Raw genomic sequence first — 21,435 nt, forward strand, 5'->3', positions numbered from 1 at the left:
TGTTACAGAAGAATGCTGAAGATTAGATGGATAGATCACGCAACTAATGAGGAGGTACTGAATAGAATTGGGAGAAGAGGAATTTGTGGCACATCATGCCTAGGAGAAGGGATCGGTTGACAGGGCACGTTCTGAGACATGAACGGATCACCAATTTAGTATTGGAGGACAGCGTGGAGGGTAAAACTCGTAGAGGGAGACCAAGAGATGAATACGCTAAGCAGATTCAAAGGGATGCAAGTTGCATTAGATAGTCAGATGAAGAGGCTTGCACAGGATAGAGTAGCATGGAGAGCTGCATCAAACTAGTCTTTGGGCTGAAGACCACAACAACGAGCAACGTGTTATAGATGGCGTGATTACGCTTGAAAGTCATGGGATAGCAATGTGCACATTTAGTGATGGCGGTAGTAACGTGTACTCAAGGTGTAGAAGGACAGTGCATTGGCAGAGATGGCATTTGTACTCAGGTGATTCATGTGAAAAAGTTTCCGACGAGATTACTGCAACACAACAGAAAGTAACCGACTTTGAACGCGAAATGGTAGTTAGAGCTGGACGCATTGGAATACATATTACGAGATCCACAGTTTTTACAGTGTGTCGAGGATACGAAATTTCAGGTACTACCTCTTACAACGGCCAACACAATGGTCGATTGCCTTCACTTTACGACCGAGAGCATCGCCGTTTGCGTGGAGTTGTCAGTGCTAAAAGGCAAGCAACACTGCATGCAATAACCGCATAAATGTGGTATATACGAACGTATCCGTTAGGACAGTGTGGAGAAATTTGACGTTAATGGGCGACGCGAGTCCCTTTGCTAACAGCACAAAATAGTCTGCAGCGCCTCTCCTAGCCTCGTGACCGTATCGGTTTGACGCTACACTAGTGAAAAACCGTGGCGTGATCAGACGAGTCTAAATTTCAGTTGGTAAGAGCTGATGGTAGGGTTCGAGTGTGGAGCAGAGCCCTCGAAGCCATGGACCCAAGTTGTCAACAAGACACTGAGCAAGCATATGGTGGCTCTATAGTGATATGGACTGAGTTGACATGGAATTGACGTTGTCCTCTGGTCAGACTGGACGTATCACTGACTGGAAATGGTTGTGTTCGGCTACTCTCATACCATTTGCAACTGTTCATGGACTTCGTGTCCCCAAACAGCGATGGAATTCTAGAAAATTCGAGCGAATGATTTGGCCACCCAGATCACCCGACATGAATGCCATCGAAAATTTATGGGACATAATCGAGAGGTTAGATAGTGCACAAAATCCTGCACCGGCTACGCTTTCGCAGTTACGGAAGGCTATAGACGCAGAGTGACTGTTTTTCTGCAGTAGACTTCCGACTTGTTGAGTCCATGGTATGTCTAGTTGCGGCACTACGCCGGACAAAAGGTGGTCTGACACGATATGAGGAGGTGTACCGTGACTATTGTCACGTCAGTATACAAGACTTGCAGCTATACTGCCATATCTCGATCGTTAATGTTTTAGAGGATATGTTATGTTGGCTATGGCATTTTTGTTCTGCTTACTGATTATTGTACATTTGACACCACACCAATGATTTTTATATGTTTACAATTGTTTTAATGTATTAAAATATACGTTTCTATGTATAAGTGTTCTGAAATTTGCAGTTACTTTTATCTTTTCTCGTAAAATATTTTAGCTATGTATGTTTATCCGTTACATACATTTTGGGTTTCCATAAAATTTTCATTATAATGTGTGTTTCAGATTAATTCCTTTGTTTAGTATGCTCTGTGGGTAGCTATATGCGTGCATATAAACTTCTATTTTTTACAAGATATTCATGGTTAGTCCCTTCGGGATTATATCTAATATTTGTTTACTGAGTCTGTCTGGTTTACTTTCTAGTTTTTCTATTTTCATGTGTTTGAAGACAGTGGATTCATTTGTATCGCTATTTCTGGCATGTTCTCGGTGTCTAATTCATAAATTTCATCCTTGTTGTCTTATATAATATTTATCGCAACCTTGGCATTTGATTTTGTATATGCTTGAATTTTTGTGGACTGATAGTTTTGTTTTCCATAAATGAATTTGAGTTTTAGTTTATGTTTGGTTCAACAGGCCAATTTTACTCCTATATTTTTCAGTAATGCATTTAATTTGTCGGATTTATTTCCTATGTATGTGTGTACATATGTATAAAATTTTATGTTTCGCTGCTTGTTCTTTTAGTAGTTTTGTGTCCTTATGAATGTCACTGTGTGTTTATTTGGCCCGTGTTTTAGAGCTGAGTGACAGACAACGTCATAAATGCAATATCATGTCACCTTAAAGCACATAAACACATTTCCATACAATGATGTATAGACTAACCGATCTACCACTACAACAAGCAGTGATACGAAAGGAACTAGCAAAACAAAGGAACTAACACAACAAAATGATTACAATCCAGCAACGTCGTCTGTTGATAGAATCCCGGAGCATCCGACATTATCCGCATGTTCATTAATGTAACTTGTTAGTAGCGGCCTCCCTTATAACGAACTTAGTTCTAAGGCTTACAACGTACTCAGTCCTGTCACAAATCTGGTCGGATATCCCGTAATCTCGCTTTCAGCTCTATAAACGATAATGTGAAACTATGTCTAGTGTCTTCCGAGGATCAAGCACTCGGAATTTGAGGGATTAACGCAGCGATCTATGTTTCGCAAGATCTCTGTTAACAGAATCGATGTTAGTTTTTACGTAAGACGTTTTCGGCCTCCAGTGATGTCGAAATGCGTGAACATAATACATGTTCCACAAAATCCTAAGAAATTTTGGTCTTATGTCAGAGCGGTAGGTGCATAAAAACAAAATGTCCACACACTCTGTGACCAAAATGGTACTGAAACAGAGGATGACAGACTAAAGGCCAAAATACTAAATGTCTCTTTCCAAAGCTGTTTCACAGAGGAAGACTGCACTGTAGTTCTTCTGTAGATTGTCGCACAGATGACAAAATGGTAGATACCGAAATAGACGACATAGGTATAGAGAAACAATTAAAATCACTCAAAAGAGGAAAGGCCGCTGGACCTGATGGGATACCACTTCGATTTTACACAGAGAACGCGAAGAAACTTGCCCCCCTTCTTGCAGCGGTATACCGTAGGTCTCTAGAAGAGCGTAGCGTTCCAAAGGATTGGAAAAGGGCACAGGTCATCCCCGTTTCCAAGAAGGGACGTCGAACAGATATGCAGAACTATAGACCTATATCTCTAACGTCGATCAGTTGTAGAATTTTGGAACACGTATTATGTTCGAGTGTAATGACTTTTCTGGAGACTAGACACCTACTCTGTAGGAATCAGCATGGGTTTCGAAGAAGACGGTCGTGTGAAACCCAGCTCGCGCTATTCGTCCACGAGACTCAGAGGGCCATAGACGCGGGTTCCCTGGTAGATGCCATGTTTCTTGACTTCCGCAAGGCGTTCGATACAGTTCCCCACAGTCGTTTAATGAACAAAGTAAGAGCATATGGACTATCAGACCAATTGTGTGATTGGATTGAAGAGTTCCTAGATAACAAAAATGGTTCAAATGGCTCTGAGCACTATGGGACTTAACATCTGACATCATCAGTCGCCTAGAACTTAGAATTACTGAAACCTATCCAAAGGACATCACACACATCCATGCCCGAGGCAGGATCCGAACCTGCGACAGTAGCGGTCGCGCGGTTCCAGACTGTAGCGCCTAGAACCATTCGGCCACTCCGGCCGGCCTGATAACAGAACGCAGCATGTCATTCTCTATGGAGAGAAGTCTTCCGAAGTAAGAGTGATTTTAGATGTGCCGCAGGGGAGTGTCGTAGGACCGTTGCTATTCACAATATACATAAATGACCTTGTGGATGACATCGGAAGTTCACTGAGGCTTTTTGCAAATGCTGCTGTGGTGTATCGAGAGGTTGTAGCAATGGAAAATTGTACTGAAATGCAGGAGGATCTGCAGCGAATTGACGTGTGGTGCAGGGAATGGCAACTGAATCTCAATGTAGACAAGTGTAATGTGCTGCGAATACATAGAAAGATAGATCCCTTATCATTTAGCTACAAAATAGCAGGTCAGCAACTGGAAGCAGTTAATTCCATAAATTATCTGGGAGTACGCATTAGGAGTGATTTAAAATGGAATGATCATATAAAGTTGATCGTTGGTAAAAGCAGATGCCATACTGAGATTCATTGGAGGAATCGTAAGGAAATTCTATCCGAAAACAAGGGAAGTAGGTTACAGTACGCTTGTTCACCCACTGCTTGAATAAGTCTGCTTTCGGCCGGTGAGCGGCGAGGACGTCTTGTTTACGTCCCGTCCGCAGAGTCGCGAGCGCGCGTAGTTTGTTTACTTCCTCGCCGCAGCTAATACTCGCGTCCGTTAACACTGAGTCGCCATGGCTCATTCGTACAGAAAAGCTACCATCAAGATCAGCTTCCAGCCCGACCACGCACGACCACGAGCCTTTGAAGTCGAACGATTCATCCGTGACGAAGTTCAAATACCAACACAGCACATCACCGGTATCCACCCATCCATCACAAGTAGCGTCGTTTACGTCAAGATGGTCGATGACGAGTTATGTCACGCACTTGTGAACAGATGCGCGAACACTCAAGTTCAAACACTCCGATGGTCACATCGGAGAGGTTACTGTTGACCATGCTGGACTAGGATTACGCACACTAAGAGTCTTCGAACTCCCTTTCGAAGTACCTCCGGACGTCGTTACCTCAGCTTTCCGCCCTTATGGGACGGTAATTAGCCACGTGGCCGAAAAATGGAACACCTTCGAGACGTACCAAGTCCTCAACGGCGTCCGACAAGTGAAAACTGAATTAAAGAAACATGTGCCGTCCTACTTAGTCATAGGTGGCTGTCGAGCAATAATAATGTACGACGGCCAACCTCGTACTTGTTCTGGTTGCGGCCAGGAGGGTCATGTGCGCTCGGCGTGTATTCAACGTCGGGTTACACAACTTCCATTGCATGACACGACACCACCTCCTACGCTCACGGCCCTCCCCCTCAATTACGCAGAGGTGACACGATCGACCGTCATGACAGACGACAACCCCCCCGGAAGACAGGAAGCGTTAGAATGCGCACCTGTCGCCGGTCCTGGATTGACCAACACCATTACGGTGTCTGCAGGGGTTGAAGAACGCCGCCCATCGACTCCACATGAAGATTCGGACGAGAGAATGGAACTCGACGCTAGGGTTGTACCGACCTCTGCCTTTCTCCCTGAGGGGGATGCTATACGGGAACCACAAACTCTTTCGGACACAGAAACCCACGTCCGCAAACAAAGGTCACCGAGAAAACATAAAAAGCGACGTCGCACACCCTCAGACGATTGCCTCCAGCGGACGTCTTCTCCAGTTGACGACCGGCCGGCCGACGAAACGACGAGGAAAATGGATGACACGAGATTGCCCTCACCTGTCGCTTTGTCTGATTTTGACAAACCCGATTCAGCTCTCTCGGACAAACGGATGGCCAGCACAGCGCCCGCCGTTGGTACACAACCGGAAACAACTGCGGATTGACCCTTAGTCACTCAGCCCACATGTGTTCCACCGCAGCCACCGTTAACTTACGGACCTTGGGCGGATGACATTGAAGACGATTCTACGGCCGCTGTGGTGGATGAGGAGAGGGGTCTCTCCTCCCACACCTCGGCCCCTCCCGAGTAGCAACAGATGACGGCGCGGACGCGGCCAGCAGATCACGGGCCCCACCTTTTACGGCGACACTGACGGCAGCCCCCACCGCAGGAGACGATCTACAGACCTATCGCTTAACGACCATCAACATTAACACCATTCGGACACGTACGAAGTTGTCGCTGCTCCAAGACATGCTCAATGCAGCAGGCGTTGACATTGTCTTTCTCCAAGAAGTCTTCGTCGCCGATTTCCCGGGTATGTATGGTTATACGGCTCATGTGTCCCACGCCTCGCCAACTAACAGTGGAGTCGCCATTTTCCTCAGAGAGGGCCTCGAGGCGGACGAAGTCCGATATCTCCCCGACGCTAGAGGAATGGCCGTAACGGTGCAAGGCGTCCGGTTTATCAATGTGTACGCCCCTTCCGGAACGAATCGCCGTCGTGACCGATCGCTCTTCTTCGCAGAAGGAATAGCACCGCTTTTTCAGGGCAGACACGATGACTTGATATTAGGGGGCGATTTCAATTGCACCCAAGCACCTAAAGATCACCTGCCACGCCATTCGCCGTGCCCCGAACTTGGGACACTCATCGGCGATCTCCAGCTGGTAGATACATGGGAGCATGTCCGACGAAATAGACCGGGATACACCCATTTCACGAGTCACTCGTCTAGTCGCATCGATAGGATTTACGTCTCCCGTTCTCTCGCGGCAACGGTGAGTGACGCGGAGGTGTGGCCAGTAGCCTTTTCTGATCACGAGGCCTATATCTGTGCCGTCACCCTTCGTCGCCAACGGGTGTGGCGCAGCCGACATCCCTGGAAATTAAACCTTGCTCATCTCGCTTCTCCGGATTGTCGACGCGCCATCGAAGACACGTGGAGTTTGTGCGTCCGCCGCCTCCCAACGTATCGATTAGTTGGTGGTTAAACTGCGCCAAGCCGGCCCTACGGCGAACCTTTATTGCGTATGGTCGTGAGACTGCTGCTTAGAGGCGGCAGACCCTTGATTTTTATTTCACCGTCCTTCGCGAATGCGCCTCCTTGCCACCCACACCGGAACGACAGCTGACAGTTCAGCGTGCGAAAGCACAGATCGTAGCCCAGATGCGCCGACACCTCGAAGGGACGATCGTCCGAGCGCGGACACAAGACAGACTCGCAACGGAACGACCCACCATGTACCACGTCATCCGAGAACGTACACTGCGAAGACGGGCGCTGATACATGCCATCACCACTGAGGACGGCCATCATCACACCACACAACGCGATATTGCTGCAGCCTTCTTCGACCATTACGCACGACTTTATTCTGCTCAATGTTCCGACCCGACGACGGTGACAGCAGTCTCACAACTGGTTTACGACATTGTCCCACAGGATTTACAAACTGAATTATTGAACGACATTACGGAAGACGAAGTTATCGACGCCATCGGTAAAGGAGCGGCGAATAAGTCTCCTGGCCCCGACGGGCTCCCTGTGGAGTTTTATAGAACTTTCCAGCATTTACTGGCTCCCAAGTTAACAGACATCTGTCGGGAGCTTATGTCCCCCGCGGTGCCGCTCCCTGCGACCTTCGTAGAAGGAATCATTATACCGGTTCACAAACCTAAAGGCGGGGCCCGAATACAAGATTACCGCCCGCTAACACTCGTCAACTGCGACATGAAGATATTCACCAGACTATTAGCAAACCGTCTACGACCGACCCTACCTTACGTCATCTCGCCAGATCAGACTTCCCTAGGGGGTATCAACAACATCCACACAGCACTGTGTCGATACCGTGACTTAATAGCCCTAGCCAGGGCACGTCGTATCCCGGGAGCGCTGGCATCACTAGATTTTAGCCAAGCTTTTGATCGAGTGGATCACGCGTACCTAACGTCCGTTCTCCAGCACATGCAGTACCCACAGCAATTCACAGACGTCGCGATGCGCCTCCTCCGAGGGGCGACTTCCAAAGCTCTCGTTAACGGGCGTCTCTCGCAGTCCCTCCCGATTTTCCGCTCCGTGTGTCAAGGCTGCCCCTTGTCGACGTTACTATATGCTCTGGCACTGGAACCGCTCCTCTGTGGTCTCCGTCAACTCCTCACCGGTCTTACCCTACGTGACGTCACATTTCGCAGTACAGCATATGCAGACGACCTGGTTCTCGTGTTCCGCAATCGCGATGATGTCAACAGAGCACTAGAATGGATTACCACGTACGGTGTGGCTTCCGGCAGCTGTCTCGACGTCGCCAAATCGGTCGCCATGGCCATAGGAGACGGGTTGACCCCAGCGTGTGTCGACCCCCTACAGCTTCGTGGCACTATCAAATGTCTCGGAATAGAGTTTCACGACGACATACGGCGCACCGCGGCTCTTAACTACCGCCGCTTATTACAACAAATTCGGGTCCAGATCTTCAACCTTCGTCTGCGGACCCTCGACATTCTCCAAAGGACACACTTCGTCAATGTTTACCTCGCATCGCGCCTTCCACACATAGCGCGTGTTCTCCCAATACCGTTACTGATGGCTCGACGTCTATTAGCGGCATTCGGAGCCTACGTCAGTACAGGCATGCTCTTCAAAGCCAGTTATGAGTCACTGACCCTTCCCCCAGAAAGGGGAGGTCTTGGTCTAGTCCATGTCCACGGCAGAGCTGTGGCCCTGTATGTCAGCTCACACATCAAGCTGTGGCGCCACCACCCGGAAAGTTTGACAGGTTTGCTGTTGGAGTCCTTAGCTCCGCCCTCCCTTATGCCCCCACTGACGACGCAAGACATATCCCCACCCTTCTACTACTTCGGGAACATTTACATTGAACACAGCTATGTCCGTATCGCAGTACCACCGACGAAACAGGCGTCGGCGCGGGATATATATCATGTCCTACAGCAGAGGCGCCCACCAAACATCGTGGAGACCAAAAGCCCTCAGGTTAATTGGAAGGTGGTGTGGAAGACGATTCATGGAAGACGATTCACGCGGTTCCACTGGACACAGCCGTCCGATCCACATGGTACATCACAGTCAATGGTAAACAGGTCACCCGATCACGCCTCCACAAGATAAACATGGCGGAATCGCCTCTCTGCGTAGACTGCGGGATACCAGACACGGGCGAACACCGTCTCACATGTGGCGCGGCAGAAGACATATGGCGCTTGGTGCGACAAATTTTGTCGTATTTTCTACGAGTGACTCCGGAACACATTACACCTCGGTTTCTACTATTTCCGGATCAACAGTATTTCCCGCGCGCCAAGACCAACGCTGTCACGTGGATCCGCGCGCATGCGGTACGCTACTTATTTCACGATGGACCTAAAGATGTATTAGACTTTTGAAACTACCTACAAGAACGTCATTGCAAGATCGTACGGAACCCAAAATACAGACAGTATTTTTCTAATTACTTAGGGAGTGCCCTACGCGACCCTCCACGCAGATGGATCATCAACAGGTAGGAGAAGATACCCATTGAGTGAGCTGACATGACTAAGTTCGATTCTCGGTGGAACAACATGATATACGTGAAGACGTACCTGGATGATGAAGCGTAAGGAGAGTAGCGACACACCCTTCTGCATCCTGTATGAAGCACATTTTTTTTTTTTCGTTTTCCCCATATACATTACCTCGGTGTAGGAACGTGCCGAGATATTGTTTTCTTTTTCTCAGAGCACGATGCGGTGTCAGATACATTTATTTTTGTTGTGGTATAAAGTAACACCACATTAATAATGTATTAAAAACAGTAAATAAAAATAAATAAATAAATAATAATTCCCAAAAAAGATTTCCCCTTCCCATCCCTGATTCCTTGACGGACGAGGGGGACACTGCGACCAGGCCTCGGGTTACGACCCCTGATCGCTCTGCCTTCCCCGCCCTCCCCCACCTCCTTAAAAAAAAAAAAATGGTAGAGCACTTGCCCGCGAAAGGCAAAAGTCCCGAGTTCGAGTCTCGGTCGGGCACACAGTAATAAAAAAAAAAGAGTGAAAACTTTAATTTTTTATTTTCAGTTTACGTGACAAACTCTTATGTTTTCATCACTTTTTTGGGAGTGATTATCACATCCAGAAGAAAACCTAAATCGGGAGAAAAAAAAAAATACTGCTCAGCAGTGTGGGATCCGTACCAGATAGGGTTGATAGAAGAGATAGAGAAGATCCAACGGAGAGCAGCGCGCTTCGTTACAGGATCATTTAGTAATCGCGAAAGCCTTACGGAGATGATAGATAAACTGCAGTGGAAGACTCTGCAGGAGAGACACTCAGTAGCTCGGTACGGGTTTTTGTTGAAGTTTCGAGAACATACCTTCCCTCCTACGTATATCTCGCGAAGAGACCATGAGGATAAAATCAGAGAGATTAGAGCCCACACAGAAGCATACCGACAATCCTTCTTTCCACGAACAATACGAGACTGGAACAGAAGGGAGAAACGATAGAGGTACTCAAGGTACCCTCCGCCACACACCGTCAGGTGGCTTGCGGAGTATGGATGTAGATGTAGATTCTACAACAGATTGATGCCAGCGATATAGCCCTATAATTACGTGCGTCAATTCTAGGACTCTTGTTGAAAACAAGAATGACCTGTGTTTTTTCCCAATCGCTTGGTACTCTTCGTTGTTCCAGCGACCTATGAGAAACTACTCGTAGAAGGGGACCACGTTCTTTCGCATCATCTCTGTAGAATCTCTCACATATCTCTTCTTTCCTTGATCCCTTTTCACTATTGAGTGATAACATCAAGCTTAAACTGAACATGATGAAGCATTTCATGGCACCTAGACCTTCCACAGTTTAACGTAAGAGTAGAGTGCCTCGCGTGAGAATTACGAAGCCTTGTTCAGGAAGCTCTTACAGGAAGCTGTTACGTTACCCAGGCATGTGCACAAGCTTCAGGGCCCATTTGGCCGGCGTCAGTTCAGTGCTGCACGCCAGCTCGCCTGACCTTGTGATCAAGGCACACCTGTCTGGAAAGTTGCGTAGTGTACGTGACTCTGCAACTTCCGCGTGTGGAATGTCCGAGAATCCCTCGAAATATCAATGCAAGGTGTGAAGAGAGATCCAGGTAGGAAGGAAGATAACATAGAATTATCAAAGCGAAAAAGATATGAGAAATAAGTACATACAGACGAAGGAAACCTTTCTTGATACTGTAAAACATCTAATGATATCAGATATTGATATGAAGCTGTGGATGAAGTGGGTGAAAGCACACATCTAGAACAAGTATCGTCAGCATTGTTTGGCGGTATTTGCCGACAGGTCGACAATGGCCTTCGATTATGGACTAGCTTGGTTCGCACTGCAACAGGATTATACGACGTACTAGCAATTACTTTTTCCCCTCAAAGTTGTTTTGTAGCGGCCGGCCGGGGTGGCCGTGCGGTTCTAGGCGCTACAGTCTGGAACCGCGAGACCGCTACGGTCGCAGGTTCGAATCCTGCCTCCGGCATGTATGTGTGTGATGTCCTTAGGTTAGTTAGGTTTAAGAAGTTCTAAGTTCTAGGGGACTGATGACCTCAGAAGTCAAGTCCCATAGTGCTCAAAGCCATTTGAACCATTTTTTTTTTGCAGCGGCTCAAGTCTCATACTTCTAGAGTAGTGAAATGAAGTATGGTGTTACAGCCGGTCCAAAAAGGAACAAAATTGAACTCGCTGCTGGCAAATACGATGGGCGTTCAGTAAGCAACCCAACATTTTTTTCCACCCGTTTTCGGTGGAGTAAGTGCGCAATTTGTTTTGGGAAGATCGTAATTTATGCTTCAGCCCCTGTAGTTTCATGAAGTTCCGGTAGGTGGCGGCGGTGTGTAACGGAGGTGTGTAACTGAGGTCCGTACGAAGCAGAGAGCTGTCATTGAGTTTTTTTTTTTTTTTTGGCGAAAAACCAGAGCATCGCATATATTCATAGGCGTTTGCAGAATGTCTACGGAGACCAAGCAGTGAACAAAAGCACGGAGAATCGTTGGACGAAGGGTCTGTCATCTCAAGGTCGCGCAAAATTCTCCTACCGCCCGCGTGCCGACCGGCCGCACACAGTTGTGACTGCAGTGTTGGAACATGTGGACACGCACTCGACGTGATCGACGGATCACAGTCGGACACCTCGCTGCTCAACTGAACGTCTCTGTTGGTAGTGCTGACACTTCCACAAATTTGGGCACTCAAAGGTGTGTGCGCGCGCTGTGAATCGCCGCCTAACAGGAGGCCATAAAGAGCAACGAAGGACCATCTGTGCGGAATTGCTTGACTGGTACTTGGCTGATCGTGACAGTTTTTCTGAACATGGTTACAGGTGATGAGACATGGACTCTTCATTTCGAACCGGAAACAAAACGGCAGCCCATGGAATGGCACCACACCACCTCTCCTCCTCAGTAATTCGAAGCCTTACCTTCAGCCGATAGAGTCATACTGACCGTCTTTGGCACTCTGAACGGGTTATTCTGTTTGATGTCATCCATCAAGGTGCAACGATCAACTCTGAAGTGTATGTGCTACGACCGGCGAATTGAAGAAACGACTTCAGCGCGTTCGACGCCACAAAAATTCAAACGAACTACTTGTTCATGACAACGCAAGACCTCATACAATTCTGCGCACCTGATAGGAGATCACAAAATTACAATGCACTCTTCTTTCTCATCCACCATACAGCCTGGATCTTGCACCTTCCATCTGTTTGGCCCAATGAAGGATGCACTCTGCGGGAAGCAGCAAGACATTGGCCCCGACGTCGTGCAGTATAGTGGTACCGTGCGGGCATACAGGCCCTCCCAGTAAGATGGCGTAAGGCCGTCGCACTGAACAGATATAATGTTGAAAAATAGGGTTTTGTAGCCAAAAGAGTGGAAATAATATGACGTACTGGAATCATGAATAAAATCAACCTGCTTTCCGGAAAAAGTATTGTAATACTTGTTGAACGCCTGTAGTATCCTGTATCCCAAAATAGTATTGAAGGGACAGTCGGTGAATCAGCAGAAACGGTGTTATGTATCCTCGTTCCGTAAGAGGGTGTGGAGAGGTTTTGGATTTAATGCCGGACATTGTCGCGTAGTCTGGTTATCGCGCACCTTACCCTACCAGCTCTCCTAGGCGTATCACACAAGTAGTGGCGAAAATTTTTTTCACCACCCGAGTTAGAACTGGCTAAATAGGGATAGCATGACATTTCACTAGCACACTATAGGTCTGCGGAGGCAGATACAGGAATGAACAAAAAGTTTTATCTGGTAACTTGCTACTAGTAAGTTTTCTTATGTACACTACCCTCTGTAATTTTGGAAACACCTAGTAATTATAGACAATTGAAAAGAAATACAGTATAAAAATGCATTTTGTTGTTTTCCAAATGTTTACTAAGCTCAAATAAGGTGCAAAAATTAAATTTTCGATTCTTCAAAATAGCCACCCATTGCTTTCATCACTGCCTTGCACACTCTCGGCATGCGCTGCGTAAGTTTTGCCAAGGTTTCAGTTGGAATTAATCTCCATTCTTGCTGCAGAACCTCCCAAACTGTGAACCACTCATGATTTCCCGTTTTCGGATCCTCCTGTCCAATTCATCCCATAGCAGCTCGATTGGGTTACAATCAGGGGACTGGGGAGGCCATTCCGTGTTTTTCAATATTTCACGAAACTCTAGACACTTCACATAGTTCTGACACAAGCGAGACGTATGTTTCGGGTCGATGTCTTGCTGCAAGAGAAACCCTTTCCCAATCAGACGCAAACCAGATGTCTTAGCATGTCGCTGGAGAATGGTATGATAATCCTTTTGGTACAGTTTTCCATCTATTTTCACCGAATCTCCGACTTTATTCCTTCCAAAGGATCCCCATACCATCACAGAACTCCCTCCACGCCTTACAGTTGGAATTATGCATTGAGGATTCAAGCGTTCATGGGGTAAACGGCGTACAAATTGGCAGCGTTTACTTCCAAATATTTCGAACTTGGATTCATCAGTGAATAAGACTCTTTCCCAATCCCCTGCTGTCCAGTGTTGGTATGTCTTGGCCCACTGAAGCCTTTTATTCTGTTTAACAGGGCGCAACAGTGGTTTCCCTGTTGCTACATAACCTCGGAGGTTGTTGTCTGCCAGGCGTCGTCTCACCGTTGACTCACTCACCGGTGTATTGCGTTTAGTTCACCAGTCAATTCACGGACAGTTACGTTTACTGGTCACTACCAATTACTTTTCCTGGCGTTCTGATATTTTTCTCGGTGCTCCTGAGCGAGGACGATCTCCATAGGAGTCTGTTTGTCGGTGCCGATGTATGGTTTTGACAACTCCGCTGATGGAAATCATCAATTTCTTTGCTATTTGTCGGACGCTATTGCCTTCTTGGTGCAAAGTGATTATCATTACCCGTTATTCATAAGGAATCTGGCACTTTTGGACCATTCTGAATTACTTTCGCGGCGTGTTATACCTTTATGTAAACGCAGCTACAAGTGAACAGAAATGTAAACAACGTACCTCTACATAGCCATGCGGTCTACTCGCGCCACCTGGCGTGTCTAGTAGAACTGCTTGGACAGGTAACGTCGATTTACATAAAACTGAGCAATACTAGTATGTTCCAATATGTATATATATGTACAATAATTAACTGTACAATACTGTACTTGTCATTATTAACCGTTATTTGAGCTTGCTATTCCGTATTCTAATCAATAACTCACATAGATCACTTCCATCTTGCTCCATTGTAATACGCAGCGTGGCGTTTCCAAACTTATGGAGGACAGTGTACGTAACCATGAAAGTTGGAGCACAGTATTGACAAGTTACGAATTTCGCGTAAGGAAAAGTTCCATTTCTACAAACCAACCCATTTTATTTTTTGACTTTATTCTTGTATTGTATCGTGCACGCAAATGAGTAGACGAAATTATTTTCTCCAGGAGTGGACGAAGCTCACCAATACATTAATTTAATACAAATTTGCTTCGTCCCTGACAGTCTTAGAAGAAAGAATTTCAGTTCGAAATTTTGATCTTCAGCTAAATAAACACTGACATCGGTGCAAATCTGCCTTCACGGTCTCTGACTGGGTGGTAATACGATACACTGATTCATTTCCCTAAACATTCACATTCATCTGGTCCTCCATAATCTCATATTCGCAAATGTCCATATGCACTGGGTGAATATATTCTGAACTCTAAACAAAGAATCACCTAGTTCCCAGACAGTAGCTCTCTTTGCCTTCCTGGCTGTCTAGAGAAATTATGCGAAATTCTTTTTTCCTACAGTTCACCCTAGGATACGATGTACACGTAGAATAAAAAAGTCTTCCACATGGTAGAGTTACAATATATCGTCATATCCTTAATTTCCTTCTCCATCCCAATCGAGTGTAACGCTGCACTGCCTTATCGCAGAGTTTCTTGGTGTTATGCGGTCCAGCGTGTCCTTCAGTAAGAAATCGCCTCTTATTATGTAGCTGACCTTGCTGGACCTTGTTGGCTAACCCTGTCCGAACTCTTCCAGTTTACACAGCTGTTTCCCGTCGTGTTTCGTAACGGGCCAGTTTACCCTGCCTGCTTACGTATGCGGAACAATGGCGGCTGGACTGGAGTCAGTATGTACACCGAATTTTGCAGTTTAAGGTCATCGTTCGCATCGTTACCTCTTGTAACAAGGAAGAAAGGAACGAAACAAGGCCAGACCTTGACGTCGAAGTGACTGGCAGAGCTGATCCTGAAGTGTCAGCCAGCTGTCTCCCATACCGATGGCACTGCCTGTCACCACTCTTGTTTATTGCTGCGGATTTTACAGCCTGTGGTAAGGAAGGGAAAGAAGGCTCTAGAGTGTCACTGAGTACCCGCCTTTCACTCGTTAGCAGAGTACGACATCAGACGGCACTACTGCTCAGCGAGTGTGGCAGGGAAAGAGGATTTTTTTGTTTTGAAATGTAGTGTCAAAAATGAAAGTTTTATTGTTTTTGATATTGCGTGCGGTTAGAGTATTTCTACATCCACGTCTAAACACTGCAGACTATTGTGGGCTGCATGGTTGAGGGTATTTCCCTTTGTGCAATGTGTTAGAGAATGTCTGCTTCAATGTGTGCAGTAGGTAAATAATCTTGTCTTCACAGTCCCTGCGGTAGTGAAACATATAAGGCTGTAGTACGTTCCAACATTCCTCACTTACTACTGGAGCTTCAAATTTTATAGCTAAGGCTAAGCTGTTGGGAGATAGTGATTGTCTGCAAGTTCTTTGTTTTTGCTTATCCGTGACCCTCTGCGAGTCAGACAAGCCTGTGACCATTCGTGTTGCCCTTCTTTGCGTGAATTAATGTGCCCTTACTGCTCCTATTTGTAGTGTGTCCCACATACTTAAGCAATGGAACGCACGAGTAATTTGTAAACAGTCTACTTTGCAGATTGATTGCATTTTCTCTGTATCTATGTGTGCTATATCTGCTGTCTGCTTTTCCTAAAGATGGCCCCTTTCTGTGACCCCCCCCCCCCCCCCCCCCCCAAATCGTTACACCCAGGTATTTCTATAAGTGGTGACTAATTCCAGATGCGACACATCTTTATAATGTTAGAATACTACTTTCCTGCATCTCAAAAAGTGCACAATTTTACATTTGTAGTTTAAAGTAAGTTGCCAGTCGTGGTATCGCTCTGATGTCTTATGAAGGTCCGACCGCATATGTGTGCAGATTTTTTCAAGTACTATTTCCTTACATACCGAGCCATAAAGGCCATAAAGATTTCGAATTTCTATTGTTTCCCTAAATCGCTCCAGGCGAATGGCGGGATGTTTCATTTGAAAAGGGCACGGGGGATTTCCTTTCCCATCTTTCCGTAATCCGAACTTGTGCTCCGTCTTATGACTGCGTTGTCAACGTGATGTTAAACTCTAATCTTACTCCCTGTATTACATATGAACAGCCTGATTTACCATGTCATTAATATGCCACATGAACAGCAAGTGTTACAATGCACTTGCCTGGGGCTCAACTGACAGTACTTCTACATCTGTCGATGACACCGTCCTACATACCACGACGCGTCTTCCCTAGCAAGAAAACATTCATAAATTTAGTTTGGTGTTCTATATAGCCGTACTTTCGTTAGTACGTTTTGGTGTGGTACTGAGACAGTCGTTTTTCTGAAATCGAAATAATCACTTAAATGAAAATGATTTTCAGTATACCACGTGTTTAAATTTGACTTACAAGTTCAAAAATTTCTGCTAGCACCATACAGATTCCTTACCACCATACAGATAGTCCCAAAAATTTGTGATTAGGAATTTTTAATAGCTATGAAAATATTTTTGAGGGTTAAAAAGAGGCCGGCCGGGGTGGCCGAACGGTTCTAGGCGCTTCAGTCTGGAACCGCGTGACCGCTACGGTCGCAGGTTCGAATCCTGTCTCGGGCATGGATGTGTGTGATATCCTTAGCTTAGTTAGGTTTAAGTAGTTCTAAGTTCTAGGGGACTGATGACCTCAGACGTTTAGTCCTATAATGCTCAGAGCCATGTGAACCATTTTTTTTAAACGAGAAGCGTATTGGGGTGGGAGCATGCAGTAGGTAGTTAGTAATTCTTGTAATAGTAAGGAGGTGAACTATTCATGCATCGGTTATGTTTTGCATGCGTCCCGTGTTTTTCCTGTTAAATCTTACAAATATTTTCATAACTATTACAAAATCAAAAGCACACATATTCATGTCTACGTGCATTAGGTAAAGAATCTGTAGGGGGCTCGAGTTCATTTGTATTTAAATTAGGCTGCATTTTAGTCTTGTGTGGGTGATATTTTTCAATCAATTTCAGACATTTTGGCGAGATTACAACAGAGATACGTGGTAAAGTTCGGATTTATTTGACTTTCTGTTCACCTGACTGAACGAAAATACCGCTTATTTAAATTTCCAGAGGCGGGTAGGGTCTGACAACACATTAGTTCCTTCCACATACCTCTCGCGAAATGACCACGACGAGAAAATTCGAGAAATTAGGGCTGATTCAGACGATTACTATCATTCTTCTCACGCACCCTTCTGTGTTGGAACAGAAAAAGGGAGAAATGATTGGGATACAGATAGTTCCCTCCACCACACAGCAGACAAGAAAGCGAGTTGATATTGCATTCTAATTCAGTTCTGAGCTATGTTCAAAATTTTACGTGTTGAGCTAATCGTGAAGCTAGTTTAATATCAATTGCAAAGTTGGTTCGGAACGGACGCAATGACAAGAAGCGACGAATTAAAAACGTGGTAAAATGCCTTGACCAATAGCTGAATTTCACAAGATCGATATTTCTGGGAATCCATCCTAGTTGTCATGTGTCATTTGTCACAAATAATACAAAGAAAACACGATAAAAATGAATGACTGAATGTGGCGAATGGAGGTATAATGAGTTGCCATGACATCAAAGACTAAGGCGAAGTCCGCTATGTCACTTGCTCCAAAAATTATCTTCCGGTGGAAGTCTTTTGATCAAAAATGCAAGTAATGTTGCGATAATGTGGTCTAAACTGTAAAAGAATCATTTCATTCGTAAGTGGATTTGTTCAAGTTATTTTATCTTCTATATGCATTAATTTTGGTTGTGCTGTCTACTTTTACTGTATTGATTTTATTTCTGTCATTTGACTTTAGATTTGCTGTAAATCCAACTCGAAAAACCCTCTGAGTGAGCGCTCTGAGAACGAAAGGTTGGAAATCGACCAAACACAGCAAAGCATGTTCTCGCCATTTTCGGGAAGAGAACACAAACCAAATATCAGTATCGTCATTCCGGATCAAGGAAAATGCTGAATTACGAGGACAGTCTTTACGCATCCCATACTTCTCTTCTTTACTATCCGAAACGTCTAACCAGAAAAGTTAGAAATGCATCCTATTACTGGATCAAATATGCATGTAGGACCAGAAAAACATAAAAAAACGCAATACACTGTGTTATTCACGAAAGCATTTTGACATTTACTAATTACCAGGTGTACTGGTATGAAATGGGCGTTTTTTGTGAAAATGAAACACTAATTTTGAACTGCAAAGTAAAAACATTTTATTCAAAGTACTGACCATTGCTTTCTATACATTTTGACCACCTTTCCGGCAATTTCTGTACACCACGCCAATAGAAATGTTCGTCTTTTGAAGCAAACCAATCAGACACCCAATTTTCGACTTCTTCGTAGGAATCGAAGTGTTCCTCAGCCAATGCGTGTCCCATTGATGAAAACAAATGGTAGTCGGAAGGGGCCAAGACTGATAAATACGGCGGGTGGTGTAGCATCTCGTAGCCAAGCGTTTAGATTGTATCCTGAACCAGTTTTGCTTTGTGTGCAGGTGCATTGTCGTGTAAAAAAAATTACTTTGCTGTGTCTTCTGGACCATTCTGGTCTTTTTTCGATCAAAGCATAGTTCAAATTTGTCATTTGTTGTCTTTAGCGATTAGTATTCACAGTTTCACCGGGTTTTAGAAGCTCATTACACACCACACCTTTCTGATCCCACCAAACACAGAGCATTGTCTTCTTGCCGAATCAATCTGGTTTTGCAGTCGATGTTGATGGTTGTCCCGGATTAACCCATGTTTTTTCCCGTTTAGGATTCTTAAAATAAATCCATTTTTCATCGCCAGTAACAATTCGATGCAAAATTGATTTTCTTTCATGTCTTTGAAGCAAAATTTTTACAAATGGTTTTTCGGTTTTCCATCTTTCATTCAATTTATGTGGCACCCATTTTCCACACTTTTGGATCTTTCCCATAGCTTTCAAACGGTCAAAAATTGTTTGTTGTGCAACATTTAGCATTGCTGCCAGTTGATTCTGACTCAAAGTATCATCTTCATCCAATATTGCTTGCAATGCGGCGTCTTCAAACTTTTTTGATGGTCTTCCACGTTCTTCATTTCTTACATCAAAATAATTATTTCTGAACCGTTGAACCCATCTTTTGCATGTTGCTTCTGATAGAGCATGATCACCATATGCCTCGGCAAGCATTCGATGCGACTCTGCAGCACCTTTTTTTCCAAATGAAAACAAAAAATTAATGCTTTCCGCAAATCATCACTTTCTGGTACAAAATTCTGCATGTTGTTTGTTCCATGACTTGATGTACACTAAGTATCTTTGACAGATGTAATACCAACCAAACAAAAAAAATTAGGCTCTACATCTACATCTACATCCATACTCCGCAAGCCAACTCACTTGACGGTGTGTGGCGGAGGGTACCTTGAGTACCTCTATCGGTTCTCCCTTCTAATCCAGTCTCGTATTGTTCATGGAAAGAACGATTGTCGGTATGCCTCTGTGTGGGCTCTAATCTCTCTGATTTTATCCTCGTGGTCTCTTCGCGAGATATACGTAGGAGGGAGCAGTATACTGCTTGACTCCTCGGTGAAGGTATGTTCTCGAAACTTCAACAAAAGCCCGTACCGAGCTACTGAGCGTCTCTCCTGCAGAGTCTTCCTCTGGAGTTTATCTATCATCTCCGTAACGCTCTCGCGATTATTAAATGATCCTCTAACGAAGCGCGCTGCTCTCCGTTGGATCTTCTCTCTCTCTTCTGTCAACCCTACCCGGTACGGATCCCACACTGCTGAGCAGTATTCAAGCCGTGGGCGAACAAGCGTACTATAACCTACTTCCTTTGTTTTCGGATTGCATTTCCTTAGGATTCTTCCAATGAATCTGAGTCTGGCATCAGCTTTACCGACGATCAAATTTATATGATCATTAAATTTTAAATCACTCCTAATGTGTTCTCCAAAATAATTTATGGAATTAACTGCTTCCAGTTGCTGACCTGCTATATTGTAGCTGAATGATATGGGATTTTTCTATGTATTCGCAGCACATTACACTTGTCTACTTTGAGATTCACTTGCCATTCCTTGCACCATGCGTCAATTCGCTGCAGATCCTCCTGCATTTCAGTACGATTTTCCATTGTTACAACCACTCCCCTGCGGCACACCTGAAATCACTCTCACTTCGGAAGCCTTCTCTCCACTGAGAATGTCATGCTGCGTTCTGTTATCTAGGAACTCTTCAATCCAATCACACAATTGGTCTGATAGTCCATATGCTCTTACTTTGTTCATTAAACGACTGTGGGGAACTGTATCGAACGCCTAGCGGAAGTCAAGAAACACGGAATCTAGCTGTGAACCCGTGTCTATGGCCCTCTGAGTCTCGAGGACGAATTGCGCGAGCTGGGTTTCACCCGATCGTCTTTTTCGAAACCCATGCTGATTCCTACAGAGTAGATTTCTAGTCTCCAGAAAAGTCATTATACTCGAACATAATACGTGTTCCAAAATTCTACAACTGATCGACGTTAGAGATATAGGTCTATAGTTCTGCACATCTGTTCGACGTCCCTTCTTGAAAACGGGGATGACCTGTGCCCTTTTCCAATCCTTTAGAACGCTACGCTCTTCTAGAGACCTACGGTACACCGCTGCAAGAAGGGGGGGGGGGGGGGCAGTTCCTTCGCGTACTCTGTGTAAAATCGAACTGTTATCCCATGAGGCCCAGCGGCCTTTCCTCTTTTGAGCGATTTTAATTGTTTCCCTATCCCTGTGTCGTCTATTTCGATATCCACCATTTTGTCATCTGTGCGACAATCTAGAGAAGGAACTACAGTGCAGTCTTCCTCTGTGAAACAGCTTTGGAAAAAGACATTTAGTTTTTCGGCCTTTAGTCTGTCATCCTCTGTTTCAGTACCA

At 45.2% G+C, this 21,435-nt stretch overlaps 1 protein-coding gene across 1 annotated transcript in view; it reads right to left on the minus strand.

Annotated features, from left to right (window-relative positions):
- The window catches only part of LOC124776474 (clavesin-1-like), a 236,978-nt gene that overhangs the window by 151,869 nt on the left and 63,674 nt on the right, over positions 1-21,435 (minus strand). The window lies entirely within an intron of this gene.

This window comes from Schistocerca piceifrons, chromosome 2 (genome assembly GCF_021461385.2).
Source record: "Schistocerca piceifrons isolate TAMUIC-IGC-003096 chromosome 2, iqSchPice1.1, whole genome shotgun sequence".
NCBI lineage: Eukaryota > Metazoa > Arthropoda > Insecta > Orthoptera > Acrididae > Schistocerca > Schistocerca piceifrons.